Below are 21,751 nucleotides of genomic sequence, written 5' to 3'. Positions count from 1 at the left end.
AGGTGCCTAGGGGCATAAATCTTTCAATCAGCTTAAATAATATTTCTGTGAGAGAAGAGCTGTCAAAGCTCGGTCCTGCATTGGAGGCAATGTACTGTAGAAAGAAGTTTCCTTTTGTTCAATGACACTTTGTGAAGTAAATGAAAACAATAATGACATTTACATTTTAGTCATTTAGCAGACGCTCTCATCCAGAGCATCTTACAGGAGTAATTAGGGTTAAGTGCCTTGCTCAAGGGCACATCGACAGATTTTTCTGCTAGTTGGCTGGGGGATTCAAATCTAATTTGAGAAAACTGGACACTAATAAAACCCTTGTGTTAACAATGTGCTGCCCAAAGTAGCTAGTTTAATGTAGTAGCCCAAGCACTGTGGGTCATTAATATATTACTATCTGCTGTTATTTGTCATTATTATAAAGTCTATTGTTCCCCATCATTTCAAACACACAGCTCTTCAGATCAATAGAGAGCTGTTATGTTCTGCTTCATTCTGGTTCATGGGCCAATTCCTTAGAGTTTTCTCCACATCTCATCCTCTTTTCAAAGACTAAAATGACTGTTCAAAAACCTTGTCTAATTAGCATTCATCTGAATTCTTCCTCCACAGGAAGCTAATCCAGGTTAAGATCAAAATCTCAGCTTGGCCCGACTTGTTTTTTATATCAAGCAGGCTTTGTGTAAAAGCTCTCTTATAATCAGGCCTGTCAGGATGTTAATTCTTTCTCTTCTGTTGTCTCCCTCTCTTGTGCTGAGAGAAAGCAGGGCAGAGTTCAGGCAGAAGTGAACACACTTCTCCCTGAAATTATTAAAGGGCAACTCCGCCACTTTTCAACCTCATTTTCATTATCTCCAGCATAATGCCAGTGTCAACATTTCTATGTTTAAAAATATATATATATAAAGTAAAAAAAGTTATTCCCGATGACTTTTACAAAAGTTAAAACATTTTTAAAAAACACTATGAGATTCGCGGTGAAGCGGCTAGCAAGAAAATACCCTCCCTTGGGCTAGAAAATAAAAATCATTTTTTTTACGTTTAAGCCTACCCAGTGATGACAGAAGCATTTTTTAGGAAGTTTCTTCTTATCTTTTTAACCACAGATCATATTAACACACTGTTTTCACATATGTAAACACTGGATAGGTGCTGGAGATGATGACTATGAGGTTGAAAAGTGCCGTAATTGCCTTTAAGAAAGGCGCTGTTCTGTGGGGAGAGTATTAAAGTCTCCTCGTACTCCTATTAATGAGGATTCACTGAACCCAAAGCAAATATATAAGTTGTGAGTGTTCATGTCAGTGTGTGCATGAGAGAGAGAGAGAGAAAGAGCGAGAGACCATAAAGATATTCACACCACAATTACGGCACTAAATGCATCAACCACTAGCTACACGAGCATGACCAATAGCGTAAAGATGAACACTCTCAGAACACTTTGTGCTTGCCACTCTTGCCACTCTCAGAACACTTTGATTCACTTTGTGGCCTGACACATATGACTGCTGAGCTGAGCGAAGACTCATCCTACACATTTGCCTTGGAAGCTGGAACAGGAATATAAAGTAAAAAACCTTTTCACTGCAACTCTTAGCTTGCAACCTCTGGGTGATTCTTAAGCAATGATGAATGTCAGCAACCCTTGTATCCATTCTTGTATCCATTCATTTGACTTGGAGCAGTTTTTTTGTTCTTTGGAGGTTGTTGTATATTTCATTAACAGCTGAAATATTAGGGAACCTCCTCTGTATTCAACTGCTAGTACAATAACAAAGCATGTCAATCATTTGCAGAGAAAATCATTCATATTAGTGATGTTTCATTAATAAAGTGCTGTCAGACATTTCCTTCAAGCTCCACAGAGAGACTGTGCCTAGCAGATGTGAACTTGCAGCAACGACTGTCAGTAATAGGCTAATTATTCTCCATAAATTACTTCCTCTCTCACATCTGTGGAGGCTATGGATCAGCAGCAACGCTTGGCTTTTTTTTTCTTTTTTTCTATCGCATATCGACGACCCGTAAAATTGCTTCCACGTCATTAAAAACACGTGAATCTGACTTGGATGATTTTCACATTTCAGTTTGGATGTTTTCAGACTCAGAAAAATAATGCTGGGGTAATTGGTTGTGTGCCATCTGCAGTTATAATCACACTCCAATCTCTGTGTTTACTGTAGCGGTGTGGAATTCCAGTCAGTATCACAGGAACGAAGGCACATAGGCTCCCGAATGGGATGTTTTAGAGTGCAGATGATGCTCCCTTTCTGACTTGAGAATTAGCCCACTACCCATGCTCCTCTCTGAGCTCTTTGCATCAATCACACAATAAATGATTCACAAGTGTCTTCCAAGGGAGTAGAGGAACCACACTCAGATGAGAGGAAAATGATCATCCCTCCTATGCATACTTGCTACATCCCCTCTGTCATTACTGTAGATGAAAGAGGTTAAAGTGAACACTTCCATCCACAACAACCTCGGCAGCGCAGCAGCCATGAGGCCAAAAGTCTCAAGGAAAAACAGGAATAAGATACTGGCATTACGAAAACATAGAGTGAATCTTGAATATCGTGTTTCCCTTGAGACAAATAAAATGATTCCTCTTGCCTGACGACTCAAACTGAATTCTTCCGCTGCTCTATGTTTGCTACATACTTCAGTCTGAGACTGCAATCATTAAAATTGTTTGTGGTGACATCAAAATGAGGGGTGTTGTACAAAAACGTTATTGGCGATTGGATTATCTCAAACCAATAAGAGTATCAAAGCCAATGACGAATTTTCAAAACATTGCTTTACCCATGTGTGTTCTGGCCCAACCCATCGGTTTCAGAGACCAATCAGACAGTCTAGAACACATGTCACGCTCCTTCCATGGAGGGCCGAGTGTCTGCGGGTTTTCGCTCCTCCCTTGACTTGATTGATGAAATATGGTCTCTAATTAGTAAGGAACTCCCTTCACCTAGTTGTCTATGTCTTAATTGAAAGGAAAAACCAAAGACCTGCAGACACTAGACCCTCCACGGAATGAGTTTGACACCCCTGGTCTTGAACGTATTTAAGGTACTGAGATCCAGACTCCAGAAACTAACGTCCGTGGGCGTGGCATAGCGTTTGGCCGGAGCAAGGAGTTTGGGTAGCCAGGAAATGATTCCTCTTGTTGAAGTATCATTTCCCAGGAGATTCCGTGCACTCAGCTCTGAAATCCTCTTCCTGGGAGCTCCCTATGGGTTATCCCCAAAGAACACCACACACACACAAAGAGGGACTGCCATTAAACGTGACAGACTCCAATCCAGGTTCAGAGCTGAACAGTGTTTTCCTCTTGTGGATATCTAAATAACAAATAAAAAAGCTGTCCTCTTTCAAATCCAATTGTTTAGGTTGGGGTTGTTATGGGCAGCATCTTGTCTGAAATAATGAATAACGTATTTCCAAAGCACAGATTGCTGTGTAACACTGTATAACACAATAGCTGTAGTACAGCTCCTAAGAATAAGGTCAGTACATTAACTGTGCAGGTTGTTGTGTGACAGCATGTTTTGTATCTGCAGTGAAAAAAAGGGGGAAAGGCTCACTTTTCAAGTATTGTGCATACACACATTCTCTAGATGTGGACAACATCTAGACGTGGGCAAGAATGAACAGACACACGCAAACACACACACAGCTAGACAAAGTGAGAGCGGGAGTGAGAGTGGAGCTGACTGCGGTACTGAAGGTTGTGGCAGCAGTCTCCCAACTGAGCCCTTTTAAAATTACATTTAGTCAAGGAAGTGTGATGTTACATAGAGGGGCTAGGCACTCTCTCTCACAAGGCACTCTCTCACACACACACACACACACACACAAATAAAGCTATGCTAAAGGCCTTTGTTTCTCTGGCTTGAACAGGAGCTGATAGTTGAGGTTGATTTCTAGCCTTGTAAAGAGCAGCGCTTAGGGCATTATTCAGTCCAGCTCCTTACTGTGGCTCTGACACCAACCCACACTTACTCCATAGAAACATTGAAATTGGCTCTATGCAAATGGAAAAACACTGAAGGTAGGCTTACAAACTGTCAGGGGATTTTGATGGCTGGCACAGAAGTGACTGGTGTGTGTGTGTGTGTGTGAGAGTGAGAGTGAGAGTGAGAGTGAGAGTGAGAGTGAGAGTGAGTGAGTGAGTGAGTGAGTGAGTGAGTGAGTGAGTGAGTGAGAGAGAGAGAGAGAGAGAGAGAGAGAATGGCTCTCTTTAGCACCTCAACATGAGTTCCTAGCACAAAGATGGCAGTTTAGAAGTTTCTTAAGAAGCCCTGTCATTGCTAACTTAATCATTGGCATTGACTTGTTAACTCGTTACATAAGGTTTATCAGATCTGATCTAATAAGGTAACATTTATCCTACAACAACAGTTGAAGAATTGCAAATACTATTGCGGAATTTAAAGTCTATGTCTGGTAATTCTTACTAATATTCTACGACTGCATCCCAGGATTTCAATTCAAATGTATACTCCAATTCAAATTGAGGACATGTGATTCAATGAATAAGGCTCCTAGTTTTGAGGACAAGATACAGTTCTAAGAGTGGTTTGGTTCAATAGAACTAGTTAGACACATGCCAGATTTGGGGAATGGAAAGGTGATTTGTGTATTCAAACCAGAATGTAATAGCACAAATTCAATAGAACATTTTGTTGTTCTACTACCATATTCATTTTTCATGGGAAATAAATCAGTAAAATATAATCCGTCACCTTTGAAAGTGACTGAAGAGATTATGCTCGAGTTGGTACTTTGGGCTTTGGATCATGGAAATTGGGTGTATGTCCAAAAATAAGGAATTAATATAGTCGTGCTTAAAACAGTGAGTGATAACATAATATGGCTGTCCATTGCCGAGCATTCATAGCCATTTCTTTTCATTTATCTTCCTGAAACGACATTGATTTACCAAGCACACGTTGTAATGAAAAGCACATTTTTCCCCAATTTTTTTGACCACCATGTCCGGGGCCAGCTCGAGGCTTTTGGGGGCCCTAAACCATATTTGGTGGGCCCTAAACCAAATTAGTTTCTTGGCAGTGATACAACTAATTTCCTGCAATTCTACCCATTTTGCAATGGGGTGGAGATAAATTGTGCCATGTTAATGATATCTGAGTGAGAGTGACTAACAAAATCAATAGGGGACCCCTGGAGGTCAGGACCCTGGGCACGTGCCTTGCATGCCTGGTTAATATTCGGCCATTAAGTTTATATAGGTGCCTAGACTAATTTACCAATCTAAAAATGGTTAGCTGACTGGTAAACAGTGACTGACATAAGATTAAAAAAAAAACTGGTGATGCACAGCCAAATATCGAACTTGCACCTTGTGTATTCCACGGTTCTAACTCTAAACAGTAAATTGAGACCCCGACCGGGGACTGGGGCCCCCTAGCGGCCTGGGTAATAAGTGACCCCTTATCTCGCTTATGCCTGGTGCTGGCCATGACCATGTCCCTTTAAATGTGACAGAAGGGGGAAGGGGGAAAAAATGAATTATAGATCCTAGCTTTGGGGTGATTATGATGACTGTGAGAGGCTGAGTATTTAGAACACATGATGAACAGAACAGAATGCTTGGACCAGATCTTTGACTGGAGCTCCCAGAGGCTACCGCTAACACTGAACGCTCTCACATTGATAACCTAGGGGAACAACTCTTTGACAGCGATCCCAGTTTATTACTCTTACAACTCAGGGCAACCATATCTCTGGAGAGTCTATTAGCACTTCGAAGTTGACTTTCCAAACATGTGGTACTGAAGCATATCCAACTTTCACAATGTAGAGACTAAACTGGAGTGGCTGTAATTGTAGGCCACGTGTAGACTATGAAATAATATTCACAATGGCAAATCCACATGGTACAAAATGGTTTCATGGCTTAATGGCAAAATGGGGTGGTTACTGAAAAATGAAAATGTCAATTTTGTTCTGTCATTGGCTTCTACACAGTCGTTGTGGAAACATTTTGTGAGGAAACATACAGAGTACAGTGAGTAAGGTCCAAAATTATTGGCACCCTTGACAAAGATGAGCAAAAAATACTGTATAAAATAATACAAACAATGAGCTATATTTTATGCCTCAAAAACTTTTATGATTTTTTATTTTATTACGAAGACATATGGAATTGGTTGAGGATGGTCATACTATAGATCATTTAGCAGATTGATTTGAATTTTAGGATCCGTTTAGGTATACATAAAAAAAAATATATATATATATATATATATATTTGATAAAATATTAATTTTGGCCTTTACTACTAAAGAAATGCATTGAACTAGTTTTTCAACCACTCCGCAAATTTCTTGTTAACAAACTATAGTTTTGGCAAGTCGGTTAGGACATCATCTTTGTGCATGACACAAGTAATTTGTCCAAAAATTGTTTACAGACAGATTATTTCACTGTATCACAATTCCAGAGGGTCAGAAGTTTACATACACTAATTTGACTGTGCCTTTAAACAGCTTGGAAAATTCCTGAAAATTATGTCATGGCTTTAGAAGCTTCTTATAGGCTAATTGACATAATTTGAGTCAATTGGAGGTGTACCTGTGGCTGTATTTCAAGACCTACCTTCAAACTCAGTGCCTCTTTGCTTGACATCATGGGAAAATCAAAAGAAATCAGTCAAAACCTCAGAAAAAAAATTGAAGACCTCCAAAAGTCTGGTTCATCCTTGGGAGCAATTTCCAAATGCCTGAAGGTACCACGTTCATCTGTACAAACAATAGTACGCAAGTATAAACACCATGGGACCACGCAGCTGTCATACCGTACTTTGGTGCGAAAAGTGCAAATGAATCCCAGAACAACAGCAAAGGACCTTGTGAAGATGCTGGAGGAAACAGGTACAAAAGTATCTATATCCACAGTAAAATGAGTCCTATATCAACATAACCTGAAAGGCCACTCAGCAAGGAAGCCACTGCTCCAAAATCGCCATAAAAAGCCAGACTACTGTTTGCAACTGCACATGGGGACAAAGATTGTACTTTTTGGAGAAATGTCCTCTGGTCTGATGAAACAAAAATAGAACTGTTTGGCCATTATGACCATCGTTATGTTTGGAGGAAAAAGGGGGTGGCTTGCAAGCCAAAGAACACCATCCCAACCGTGAAGCACGGGGTGGCAGCATCATGTTGTGGGGGTGCGTTGCTGCAGGATGGACTGGTGCACTTCAGAAAATAGATGGCATCATGAGGGAGGAAAATTATATGGATATATTGAAGCAACATCTCAAGACATCAGTCAGGATGCTTGGTCGCAAATTGGGTCGTCCAAATGGACAATGACTCCAAGCATACTTCCAAAGTTGTGGCAAAATGGCTTAAGGACACCAAAGTCAAAGTATTGGAGTGACCATCACAAAGCCCTGACTGCAATCCCATGGAAAATTTGTGGGCAGAACTGAAAAAGCATGTGCGAGCAAGGAGGCCTACAAACCTGACTCAGTTACACCAGCTCTGTCAGGAGGAATGGGCCAACATTCACCCAACTTATTGTGGGAAGCTTGTGGAAGTCTACCTGAAACATTTGAACCAAGTTAAACAATTTAAAGGCAATGCTACCAAATACTAATTGAGTGTATGTAAACTTCTGACCCACTGGGAATGTGATGAAAGAAATAAAAGCTGATATAAATAATTCTCTCTACTATTATTCTGACATTTCACATTCTTAAAATAAAGTGGTGATCCTAACTGACTTAAGACAGGGATTCTTTACTATGATTAAATGTCAGGAATTGTGAAAAACTGAGTGTAAATGTATTTGGGTAAGGTGCATGTAAACTTCCAACTTCAACTGTGTGTATATGTATATACATCAAAATATAGTTTATATTTCTATAAACTATAACTGTATATTTATACTTCAAAGTAGCCACCCTTTGCTTTGATGACAGCTTTGCACATTCTTGGCACGGTGTAAATGGTGTAAAGACACTTTTGTATATATTTCTATACTGGAAACATTGAAGTTCATGTTTCGCAATTCTGAAATCTATAAGTTATTGGAAAATGCACCTAGGCATACATCTGTGGAAGACACTTCAAAAGACTTTTGTGATGGAATTTACTTTAAGACTCATCCTTGTTCTCAAAACATAGAAATGCTTTACAGATCCAATTGTTCTATGATTACTTTGAAAGTGCCAATCCGCTTGGATCCAAGCGTTGTGTTCACAAGATAGGCGCCATTTATTTTGTCCTCAGGAATCCGCCACCCAAGTTTAACTCTGCTGTGATGAATATTAATTTAGTTTCATTATTTCATTACCATGATCTAAAGAAATATGGCTTTGATGCCATTCTAGAGCCCTTGGTTAATGATGTTAAAAACTGGAGAGTGATGGTGTAAATTTTCCTTTTTCAACTGAGAGTTTATGGCACTATCTGCCAAATAACTGGAGACAATTTGGGAATGCATGCAGTCCTTGGTTTCACAGAGTCCTTCAGTGGTCATTACTTTTGCAGGTTCTGTGTGATGTGTGAAGGTTCTGTGTGAAGTCTAATGCTCAGATGGTTTACAGAGAGGAGGACCTTAGGATTGTCTTGCGAGATAAAATATCAATTTAAAATGCATTTGAATCAGTTGCAATCAGACCCACATCTCTGTAAGGTGTAAAGAAACATTCTAAACTAAACAGTTTGCAGCACTTCCATGTTTGTAGTAATTTTTCTGTGGAAATAATGCATGACATTCTTGAAGGGGTGGCTAAGTTTGAGTTAAAATTGTTGTTTGACTATGTCTCTGAAAATGTTATTTCGAAACATGCTCTTCTCTCAAGAATCTACTTGTTTGACTATGGGTACTTGGAGCACAAAAACCATCCAACTAAAGCCAACCTTCAGGTCACTATGCAGAAAGCCATTTACACTAGCAGCTGGGTTAAGATGGATGGCACGGAGTACAGAGAGGGACTGTTAGTTTGCAGTAATGAGCATGAAAAGTATTTTGTAAAATAACTAAGATTATTGTGATTGACAATATTGTATACATTTCAGTGAACATTACCATGCATTTACTGTGTTTGATGGTGTTGATGACAAAGTTGTTTGACATTTTATAAGCCTTTTGTCCTTCAAAGTGCTTATGGTGCTGACGAGAGCCTTTATGTTGTTTGTTTGACATGATTGAGTAATAGTCAGATTATAAGTCTCAGTCTGTGTTCCTTGTTGAAATAAAGGTATAATAATTATTGGCAACTTTGTCAAGAAAATTGCATACCTGGTCTTAAGAGGACTTCCACTTGTGTTAAATAGTACCTCTGAAAATACTCGTTCTCATATAAAGCCCTGAAGGAAGCTTCCAAAATATTGGAACGGAACTGGGAGTCTTCTGTCTAGCTTGGAAAGACAGTACCGTGTAGTATTGAAGAGCCCTCACTTCTGCTCGATCATCCTATTTTTCCAACTTAATAGGGCTAGGCCCCTTTTTTCTCAAATTCCGCCTGAATGACGTGCCCAAAGTAAACTGCCTGTTGTTCAGGCTCTGAAGCCAGGATATGCACATCATTGGTACCATTGGAAAGAAAACACGTTGCAGAAATGTTAAAATGATGCAGGAGAATATAACACAATAGAAATGGTAGGAGAAAATCCAAAGAAAAACCAACCAGAATTTAAAATGTTGAGAGAGACCATGCTCTTACAATGGAAAGTATAAGGGCATACTGAAAATTTAGCTCCCTGGATGCAATTCCTATGGCTTCCAAATGGTGTCAGTAGTCTACGTTCAAGGTTTCAGGCTTGTAACTTCAAAAACGAAGAAGAAATATCAGTTTTAGTACAGGGACACAGTCTAGGAAATTCGTGTTTGCGCGCGCCATGAAGACAGAACGCACCTGCTAAAATCGCTTTCCTATCGAGCATACTTCTTTCTGTAAGAAATATTATAGTTTGATTACATTTTAGGGTATCTGAGGAGTAAATAGAAACGTATTTTGACTTGTTGTAACAAAGTTTAGGGGTCGATTTTCAGATTCCTTTCTCTGCATGTTGAACGAGTGGATTACTCTAATCGATGGTGCCAACTATACAGACTTTTTGGGATATAAAGAAGGATGATTTTATCTAACAAAATGACACTAAATTTTATAGCTGGGACCCTTTGGATGACAAATCAGAGGAAGATTTTCAAAAAAAGTAAGCAAATATTTCTTCGCTATTTGTGAATTTATGAAACCTGTGCTGGTGGAAAAATATTTTGATGTGGGGCGCCGCCCTCAAACAATCGCATGGCATGCTTTCACTGTAATAGCTACTGTAAATCGAACAGTGCAGTTAGATTAACAAGAATTTAAGCTTTCACCCGATATGATCACTTATATGTACATAAACGTTTATTATCCATAATTTTTATTACATTTACATTTACATTTAAGTCATTTAGCAGACGCTCTTATCCAGAGCGACTTACAAATTGGTGCATTCACTTTAATGATTATTTATTTGAACTGTGCGCCATCCAGTTTCACCGGAAGTTGTCCTGCTAGCGGGACGCCTAGCCCTAAAGGGTTTTTATTGAGGAGAATAAGAACAATCCAAAATCAATTTTTGATACTGTCGCAAAGCTAACTAAAAAGCAGCATTCCCCAAGAGAGGATGGCTTTCACTTCAGCACTGATGAATTTATAATGTTGTTTTATTTTAAAATGGCATATTTGATGTGAAAGATAACAATATAATGCAGTATATCAAGGTGATAGTTTTTTCATAGATGACCGAGCAATTGCCTGTAGAATAAGTTCAAACTGATTTTTGTCATACGGAGTAATGATTAAGTCATTCTGTATAACTGTTATACCACAATGTCATTTGTTACTCTGCATGACACATATAGTTTTTGTGTTTTTAGGACTATTCTTAAGCTTTTAGGGAATGTGTATGTTTTATTTATAACACATATACGTATTTGTATGTGTTAAAGGTATATTTTGTCTTTATTACATTGTGAAAGACAAAAGTAATGACATGGTCATTATTATCAGTTTTTTGTGAAGTGACCTATTCAAGTAATAAACTTAATTATCATCATGATGTTTTAGTAATGCTTTATCAGTACAGTTTTGATGTTGAGGGAATATCTGTCGATATAGATGCCTCTATCCAACAAAGAGAGGGCTGTAGGGTTCAGGGCCTGGAAGAACTCAGAACCTCTAGTTATGGAAGAGTGGCTTCTGAGCAGGATATAAAAGTATTATAGTGGTCATGCAGTTAAGTGACAAGTGCATTTCAGTAGCCAGCAAACCTGAATTAAGACTAAATTAAGTTAAATTAGGTTCACACTCATTTGCAGTAGGCTAGATTTTTTGGGTTAATCAATACAATGTATGAGTGTCAGACTAAGCTGTGGGCAATAACTCAAAGGTTGTTTACAATAGCATTTAGGAAATATTCATGTAATGGTAGTCATTTTGATGATAGCTTGCATTATATTATATTTGTCTCGTGTTTAGCTACCGCAGATGTAAGGAGGATGGGCACATAGACCATCGCCCAGTTAGGGAGATGACGACCTCTGCAGCTGAAAAGAGAAGGGATAAATGGAGGAAAACCAGAGGAAGCAGAGGGAAAAATTTAGGCAGATTTTCAATCCAAGTTCATTATATTTTTCTGACAATGTTATTCAATTAAAATATTTTACGTTTCAATGATTCAAAATTAATTGATCTCGACTTGATGTCATATATCACATATGTCAGAGTCAAGGCCCGCGGGCCACATCCGGCCCGCGAGAAGGTTTTTTACGGCCCCTGGGATGATCTTGATTTATTATTAGAACCGGCCCGCAGACCGCAGCAAGCCGGCAGCCCGCAGATCTTTTACACGCACCAATACTACATTTCCCACAATGCAACGGTGACGCACCGAGCAGTAGGCTGCTTCATTTCAATATTTATTGGCACAGCAGTCGTCAGCATCACAGTAAAATTAACTTTCAGATACCCATCAAAAATGGCAAAACGGAAGGTGGACACTGAGAACCGGGGGTTTCAAACAAGGTGGGAGTCGGAGTATATGTTCACGGAGGTAGCTGGAAAACCTGTGTGTCTTCTGTGTGGAGAAAGTGTGGCGGTACTGAAAGAGTATAATCTGAGACGACATTATGAAACGAAACACGCGGACAAAAACAAGAATATGGACATGGAACAAAGGCTACAAAAGGCAGAGGAATTAAAACGAGGCCTCAAATCTCGACAGGCTCTGTTCAAAAAAGCCAAATCACAAGGCCAGGCTGCTGTCAAGGCCAGTTTTATTTTGGCAGAAGAGATCGCTAAATCAGCCCGGCCATTTACGGAGGGGGATTTCATCAAAAACTGCATGATTAAAGTTTGTGACGAAGTTTGCCCAGAAAAAAGGCAACTCTTTTTAAATGTGAGTCTGAGCAGAAACACCATTGCCGAGAGAGTAGACCAGTTGTCCATCAATCTAAAAGAGCAGCTTGTGAAAAAGGGAAAAGATTTCATTGCATATTCCTTGGCTGTGGATGAGAGCACCGACATTTCTGACATTGCCCAGTTGTCAATTTTCATCCGCGGAGTGGACTCCAGCCTAAGCGTGACAGAGGAGTTTTTGGCTTTACGTCCTATGCATGGCACAACTACGGGGCATGATTTGTATGAAGAGGTGTCAAGATGTGTAAATGAGATAGAGCTGCCTTGGGAAAAACTCGTGGGTTTGACAACCGACGGAGCACCTGCGATGTGTGGACACAGGAGCGGACTGGTGGCGAAGATACGGGAAAAGATGCAAGAGGAAAACGCGACAGGTGAGCTGACAGCTTATCATTGTATCATACACCAGGAAGCGTTGTGCGGTAAAGCCTTGAAAATGGAGCATGTAATGAGCATCATCACGCGCACAGTTAACTTTATCAGAGCCAAAGGTTTGAATCACCGCCAGTTCAAGGCATTTCTGACGGAGTTAGAAACGGAGCATGGTGATTTGCCTTATCACACAGAGGTGCGATGGCTAAGCCAGGGAAAGGTGCTTCAAAGATGTTTCGAGCTTCGTGAGGAGATTTGTCTGTTCTTGGACAGCAAAGGGAAAGACACAACACAACTCCGAGACGAAATGTTTCTGTGTGAAATGGCTTTTCTGTGTGACATTACGAGTCATCTGAATGCAATGAACTTGCAGCTGCAGGGTCGGGATCATGTCATCTCTGATATGTACAGTACAGTGAAGGCATTTAAAACCAAACTGACTCTGTGGGAGACGCAGATGCGGAAAGAAAGTTTGAGCCACTTTCCCAGCTGCCAGACCATGAAAGAGAAGCTCTCTACCAGTGCGTTCCCGAGCGCACAGTTGGCTGATAAAATAGGTATGCTTGCCGCTGACTTTCGACGCCGATTTGCTGACTTTGAAGCACAAAAAAGCAGGTTGGAACTGCTCGGTAACCCATTTGCTGTTGACGTGGAAAGCTCACCACCAAACCTCCAAATGGAGTTGATTGACCTCCAATGCAATGATGCACTGAGGGCAAAATATGCGGCAGTGGGTGCTGCGGAGTTCGCCCGTTTCCTCCCCGACACAATGCCCCAGCTGCGCATCCAGGCTGCTCAAACGTTGTCTATGTTTGGCAGCACATACCTGTGTGAACAACTGTTTTCTTTGATGAACCTGAACAAAACATCACACAGAAGTCGACTTACTGCTGAACACCTCCACTCAATTCTGAGGATTTCCTCAGCTCAGAGCCTTACCCCGAACATTGATGAACTTGTGGAAAAGATGGGACACCACCAAGTATCACCCTCAACCTCAAACAAGTGAACATTACTGTGCAATCACATATTTAGAGTTTTTACTCAGTTCAAGTTTAAAAGTTAAAGTTTAATATTTGTTTTCACTGCATGTTACTTCTCCTTAAACAAAGTGTTGTTTTTGATTAATAGATTTTTGCACTTTATTTTATTGTATTTCAATCCAATTATATTTTAAAAATATTTCAGTTGAGTGGATGATAGAAAATTGCTATTATTGTTTTTTTCTTTGAAGTAAATTTAGCCCACTTTTGCTAAAATAGAAAATATAGGCTACTGATGGTGCCTTGAATACCGGTTTCTTTCATTTAATGTTCATGTTATGGGGATTTTTATATAAAGGAAATTTGTCTTTTGTGTCTGTTGAAAATGAAAGATTACTGACAGAGCCATAAGAAAATATTGCTTTATTTATCTGATCATATTGGAATATATTTGTTAGGTTTTCAGTAGGTTCAATTAGGTTCACTAGACTATATGCGTCATTTAAAAATTTTTCAATGAACATTCGAACAGTCCGGCCCTCGGCTTGTAGCTAAATTTTTTATTTGGCCCTCCGTCCATTTGACTTTGACACCCCTGTCATATATGAATTAGAGTGCTGATAGAATTCCTTTTCCATATGCCTGTTCTCCATTTACCTTACAAAAAAAGCTGATTTAAAACTGATTGCCAGTGCCTCTCATTTTACATTTAATATGTAAGTACATCTTTGTTGCTGAGACAGTCTTTTAGGATATTCCAATGTGGAATCTCACAGTATGTCATTCGGTATAATGATGCCAGATTCAGACGGTGTAACGCAGGTTTTTCACGTCATATTACATCTTTTAGTTTTGTCAAGCTGAGTTTACAATAACAATATCTACCCCTTCACAAACATTTATTTTTGCTGCTTTTTTCCAGCATTTTCACTTTTGAACGTGAAATTTGGGGTGCTAAAATCAACAAATGAGCTCATATTAGTAGGAAAATCAAAATGTATTATATTAATTATGATGCAATTTTGATTTTCAAAACAGTACATGTTTGTTGAGATCAAACTATTACAATCTATAAACAGCTTAATGCTCATACTGGAAAATAATAAAATGATTCTAAAATCCATTATCGTCACACAGAATGACATTATTCATTAGAGAAATTATATGATTCAAAATGAAAATGCATGGATTTAATTTTCGGTGACTAAACTCTAATGAAGGTAGAAATAACTAATTAGCATTTCTAACCCATCTTTTCCCTTCCCATTTTTAAATCCTTATTCGTCATTGACCCACCTACGGTAAAATATGGTGGTGGATCTTTAATGTTGTAGGGCTATTTTGCTTCCACTGGTCTTGGGGCCCTTGTTAAAGGTCAATGGCATCATTAACTTTACCAAGTACCTGTAAGGACAGACGCTGGTAGACGAGAAGCAAGTACAGGGAGTGAACATTTAATAAATAACCGACAAGAAACAAACAAGGACAGCGTCTGGACAGGGGAAAACATAATGACAATAATGCTGACACAGGGATCAAACCAAGGAACAGACAGATATAGGAAGGGTAATCAAAAAAGTAATGGAGTCCAGGTGAGTCCAAAGACGTGCTGGTGCATGTAACGATTGTGATAGGTGTGCGTAATGATGGGCAGCCTGGTGCCCTCGAGCGCCAGAGAAGGGGAGCGGGAGCAGGCGTGACAGTACCAGGACATTTTAGCCTGGCATGGAGGTTGACACTTAGCCACAAATGGATCCAGAAAGACAATAACCCTGAAGCACAAATCAAAATCCACAATAACAACAACAAAATATTGACCACAAAATAAACATTTTGCAATGGCCATCTCAGTCTCAGGACTTGAACCCCATTGAAAACCTGTGGTTTAAATTGAAAGGGGCAGTCCATAAGAGCAGACAAAGGATATCAAGAATCTGGAATGATTATGTATGGAGGAATGGTCTAAGATCCATCCCAATGTGTTCTCTAATCTCATAAAACATTTTAGGAAAAGGCTGTGTTGTTATCCTCACAAGGGAAGGGTGCTGGAGTACTGAAAACAGGGGTGCCAATAACTTTGACCCCTATCTTTTTGAGATTTTCTTTATTACCTGATCAACTAAATATTTTTTCTATGAACTGTATTAGTATAAAATAAAATAATTTCCCCAATTTTTGGAGCATACAATATAGCTCAGTATTTGTATTATTTATTTATACAGTATTTTCTGCTCATCTTTAGCAAGGGTGCCAATAATTTGGGACCTGACTGTTCATGTCCCTCAAAACAAAAAATTTCATCCAAGCAGACAGAATTGTACCATCATTGCTCTAACAAGAACCTGAATGCAGGACCACTTGAAAGAAGTGTTTTCTTTCTCTTTGAAGTCCATGTGTGAAAACGTAAGGGTTTTCATGCTATAAAAATGGGCAAATGCAATGTTCAATGACTCTCCCCTCCTCTTAAATGATAGGGCAAAATTGTGATTTCCACCTAAATAGACATACCCAAACGTAATTATTTTTCATGAGGTGGCCATAAACATTAACTGGTAATGTTGCATCAATTTAAAAAGGCCCAGAAGTTACCTTTCTGGTAAAAAATGTTATAAATTGCTGAGGTGTACTCACTTTTGAGGACACAAGCTCAAAATGGGTTTAGCTGTACAGTGTGTCTATACAATGTGTGTGATGTTAGGTGTTATTGACTTGAATATGATTTGTGATGATTTGTGTGTGGCTGGTTTGAGTTTTGGTAGCCGTTTTTAGATGATAGTTCAATAACAGGACTTTTATTGTGAAGGAGTGCAAATTAAACCACAGTGTAGTAAACAGAAATATTCTGCAGATACAAATATTACAAAAATATGAAAATCATATGATTTTTTCCCTATTCAACACATTGGGGCAATAGGGCTTGAAATGACTGAAATGCTTTCTTAATATAGTAACAATCACATTTTAACTGACTTAATATAAGATTTCACCTTTCTTATAACTGTAAAATATGATCATACTTAGTGACAGTGCAATATTGGCACCATTTCATATAATTTACGACAACAATGACACCATTCAAATATGTGCAGACTCGTTAAAACTTCAGATTAACCTCTACCGAGTACCTAACCCGGATTCGGGAGCACCCCCCCCCCCCACACTGATTAGCATCGTTAGCATAGCGTCACAATTAAATAGTAGCATCTAAATATCATTAAATCACAAGTACAAGACACCCAATGAAAGACACAGATCTTGTGAATAAAGCCACCATTTCAGATTTTTTAAATGTTTTACAGGGAAGACACAATATGTAAATCTATTAGCTAAACACGTTAGCAAAAGACACCATTTTTTTACTCCAACAGTTTTTTCCTGCGTCAGTAGCTATCACTAATTCGACTAAATGAAAATATATATAGCCACTAACCAAGAAACAAATTCATAAGATGACAGTCTGATAACATATTTATGGTATAGCATAGTTTTTCTTTTTAAATGTGCATTTTTCAGGTATAAATCACAGTTCTACATTGCAGCTGCAATCTGATATAGTGCTGATGCAGCCAGAACAATTACAGAGACCAACGTCATATAACTAATTACTTGTCTTAAAACATTTCAGAAAAAATACACAGCGTACAGATATTGAAAGCCCAACATCTGGTGAATCCAAACAATATTTCAGATTTATTAAATGTTTTATAGCGAAAACAAAATGTAGCGCTAAATTAGCATAGCCACGCCAGCCAGAACCAGCTGGGCGCGCCCGACCAGTTCACATGCACGACAGATATATGAAATAACATCGTAAATTGGGTCTTACTATTGCTGATCTTTCATCAGAATGTTGATAAAGGTGTCCTTAGTCCTGATGAGTCGTTCAATCCATTCACAATGGCAACTTTCCCTCTTCATTTAGCATAGGTACTGGTCGACTAGCACGGTTCTGTCCAAAGTTAAAAAACTCACAGAACGGAACACGGCAAAACTCCCGAAAAAATTCAAATAATCTGATTAAACTATATTGAAAAAACATACATTAAGATGATATGGTCACATGTATCAAACAAACTTCGAGACGGAGATAGTTTTCATCCGTAACGGCAGCATAACAAAAGACAATTGCACCTCTAAAACGCGCGTTTCAGAGAACCGGAAGTTGTCGGTCACGCTAAAGAAATAGGTCTTATTTCACGTCAGTACAAGATAAACAAAAAATTTCTCCTCTGACGTCTTCCTGACACCCAGAGGAAGACGAATGAAGTGTGTTTCGGGTCATAGGTGGCGTGACCATATATAGGCAGAGCGTTGAAGCGAGCATACACATCTTGCAATCTTCTTCTTGCTCAGGGAAAGTGCTGTCAAATGACTTATGTTTCACTCAGAGACAAAATTGAAACGGTTTTAGAAACCATAGCTTGTTTTCTATCCAATGGTATTAATTATATGCATATAGTAACAGCAATAATTGAATAAGAGGCAGTTTAATCTGTAGAGGAAATTATGCTAATGCAAAAACAGCACCCCCTGTATTCTCAAGAAGTTAAAGCACAAACAGATTTTGTCCGTCTGTGACCAAGAGAAAGTGGTCTTCTTTCAATTCTATGAAATTATTTAGTATTTTTTTCTCATGTTGAGAGCTCTAAATCTGGCTGAGAATATCACATCGAGATGAAACCCCAACTGTTGATTGGCTCAACTGTAGCCTTTCATATGCCGTCTCCCCGGCTGGGCTCAGTCGCTCAGAGGAAATCGATTCTTTGACTGGATAGGCCAGAAAATGTGACACATCACTCCCTATGCAGATGTTGGGTCTGAAACCTGACACTTCAAGTCAGTTCCGCTGAGAGAGTGGTAGTGGAGAGCAGACAGATGGGGCTTTCTGGCACTATAATCCCTACGACATTCACATAACTCTTTAAACAGCAAAATGTCAGTCGGAACCGGTCCAGAACCGCTCAAAGTCCCCTCTTGGCTCAAACTTTTAAAGTCTGGAGAAGAACAAGAGCCCTGTTCTGCTGGGTAGTAGCGGGAAAGAGAAACCAGGGGGGTGGTGATCTATTCCCTATTGACGCACACACATGCACACAGGGCTGCGTGAAGTGGATGCACGTACAAACACATCCACGGGGATGCGTGAAGTGGATGCACGTACAAACACATCCACGGGGATGCGTGGGGAGGCTTGAGAAACATCAACCATATTAGTCCATAACAGCCTCAGGTGTCCTGAATGAAATTCAATGGCAGACGGTTATGTTTCACACTCTGAGCTTCCCTATGCACACACAGGCTCTTTCACACTAACAGGCATGTCAGGATGCCCTTTATCCTGTAAACAACTTACTCTGTATCTCTACCTATCCATCTCTCTCTATCTCTTCTATATGTTCTCTCACTTTTTATTTCTCTCTATTTCTCTCTACCTGTATTCCCCTCTCTCTCTATCTACCTCTTTCTGGATTAAGATAAAATCTAGGAGATTCAGAACTGAGATAAAGTAGGATATAGGACTGAGATATATAGTGTTTCCACACAGTACAGCTACTGTATGTCGCTAAGCTGTGAGAGGGAACAACGCCTTTTACGTGGGTGTGTGCGGCATTCACACTGCTATCTCACCATCTACACCTCTCTCTTTCCCTTCCCCTTTTCTAGCTATATGAGTGTGAATAACCTCTTCTTATAATACAAATACCATGAAAACATCACATCTAAGAAGACACACTCCTATGGGATGTTTTCCTCTGATATTCATTTAGTTGTGAAATAGAATAACACTCACTATATGATGCTCCCTATACATTCATTGTGTTAAGCGTGATGTTTCCAGATGCATTTGACAAGGTGAAAGGAAAATATCATTCTTACTTCAAGTCACAACATTCCACAAGGGGTATGTATCTGCAGTTGTGAAAATGATGATGGGCCATTCCTAGAATGTGTCAAATAGGCTAGCTGTTGTGGGGATATGCCTCAAACGTACCAGAAACATTCTGGGAATAAACAACTGTTAGCTGACCTATCAGCTGATGGAACATTGTGACCCTCATACTGTATGCAATGATCATCACAGCTGACACATAATTTTAACTCATTACATTATCCGAGCTGCAGACATGACTAAGGTTGCAAAATTCAGGGAACTTTCAATACATTTCCTGGTTTTCCAGAAATCCTGGTTGGGGGATTTCGGATTTCCTGCTTATTCCCGAATATTCCTGATTCCGGGAAACTTCCAAAAGGGATTTGTGGAAAACCAGGGAATTTATTGAAAGTTTCCAGAATTTTGCAACCCTACTGTAGGCATGAGTCACCATTCCTACCTCATTTTAGAAAATATATCTACACACATACTGATGTTGAATAATTTTCCAGTTGATTTGATTGACAAGGCGGTAGGTAGAGTCTGGGTTTTTTCTCACTCTACCTCTTCCTATGAACGTGTAATTCCATATACTTCTAAACATGTTACAGCAGCAGCTACGAGAGATGTGACATGTTGGAGATTGGAATTGAAGGTGGTTGAATGAGCCCATCTTGGACAGCAGCTCTTAAAAACATGTTTCCCATTGAGCTGTGATCCAGAGGGGTTAGGACACTGACAGCTGACTGAGAAACAGACAATAAACTGCGTAAGAATAGGTTGCTAATTACAGCTCTGGTCTAGGCCATCAGGGCTCCATGTTATTACCTGTCAAATACTATATCTCTGGCATTTCCTCTTTACCTGAGTAACACTGATGCATTGATAGCAAGCAAACTGCATAGCAAGGGCTCCAATGTGGTCATAATAAGTAATAAAGCATTATCCCTGTTCTGATCACACACACCCCTGAAGTCTTGCCCTGCCTATTCTCATTAACTTTTCCCCCTACGCCAGTTTTCCCTCTTGGATTCCTTTACGGGATCCTGACTTCATCCAGAGTGCTGAAAGTCAAAAGTCCTGTCCAAATAACACTGAATAGAAATTCATTTAAATATATTAAGCAGAGGCATGGAAAGGGAAGGCTAGGTGACCTTCACACAGCCAAGCAAACACAAGGGGATTATTCCAGATGACTTCCCTCTCATGTGTATGTGTGTCTGTGTGCATGCGTGTGCGTGTGCGTGTTCCTGTTTTTGCAGTCAGAACAGTCTACCTGGCTCTGTGAAGCACTGGCCCCATTGAAGCTAATTACAGGTGAACTGGAAGCACAGCACAAGGTCCTGGACTGGGAGGCAGACAAGAGGAGGCAACAAAGCCAAGCTGAACACAGTCTGCTACGCTTCGCTTACCAGAACAATCTCTACTGAAAGACTGAAACTATGTGAGACAAATACGAAACACACAGAGAACACAGACCTTGAAAGTTCATCAGAAAACAACTACAATAACTATAATGCTCAACGATTACTGTTGTATCAGACCCTTACAACAACTACAAAAAAACACAGGAAAAAAATTACATTGAAAGAAAAACACATAGTGTCCGGACATGTGTGAACACACCTGCAAATAAATCTTGTGAATATTGTCACACAAATGTTTTAATTCCCCCCGAAATTAACATGAAATATTCACGAGTAAGACGTAGTATCAGACAGTAAGACAGACAGATTATGTGTTGTTCAGATGATCTCGCTAGCCTATCTCTCTTCATGTAAAACCCTGGTGCCTCGAGTCTCAGCCTGACCTCACACAATTCGTACACCCTGCTAAACTAGGCCTGCTTTCCACTGCCCCCTCTCTCCTTGCTCACACTGAATCCCCTCTACTACAGTACATGCCACACCTCTTGCACCGGTGATTCTCATCTATCCCTCACTCCCTATCTCCTCCTTCCTCAACTCTCCTGCCTCGCTTCACTTCCCTCCCTCTCTCTAGTTCTCCTCACTCAAACTCAGCCTGTTAGTTAGTAAGTGTGTGTGTGTGTGTGTGTGTGTGTGTGTGTGTGTGTGTGTGTGTGTG

At 39.7% G+C, this 21,751-nt stretch overlaps 1 protein-coding gene across 1 annotated transcript in view; it reads right to left on the bottom strand.

Moving 5' to 3' along the window:
• Positions 1 to 21,751, bottom strand: part of LOC129836349 (protocadherin-15-like) — a 340,099-nt gene that overhangs the window by 299,558 nt on the left and 18,790 nt on the right. The gene's annotated exons all lie outside the window — the stretch shown is intronic.

Source organism: Salvelinus fontinalis, chromosome 37 (genome assembly GCF_029448725.1).
Source record: "Salvelinus fontinalis isolate EN_2023a chromosome 37, ASM2944872v1, whole genome shotgun sequence".
Taxonomy (NCBI): domain Eukaryota; kingdom Metazoa; phylum Chordata; class Actinopteri; order Salmoniformes; family Salmonidae; genus Salvelinus; species Salvelinus fontinalis.
The sequence above is the reverse complement of the archived record's forward strand: the minus strand, read 5'-3'. Positions and strand labels throughout refer to the sequence as shown.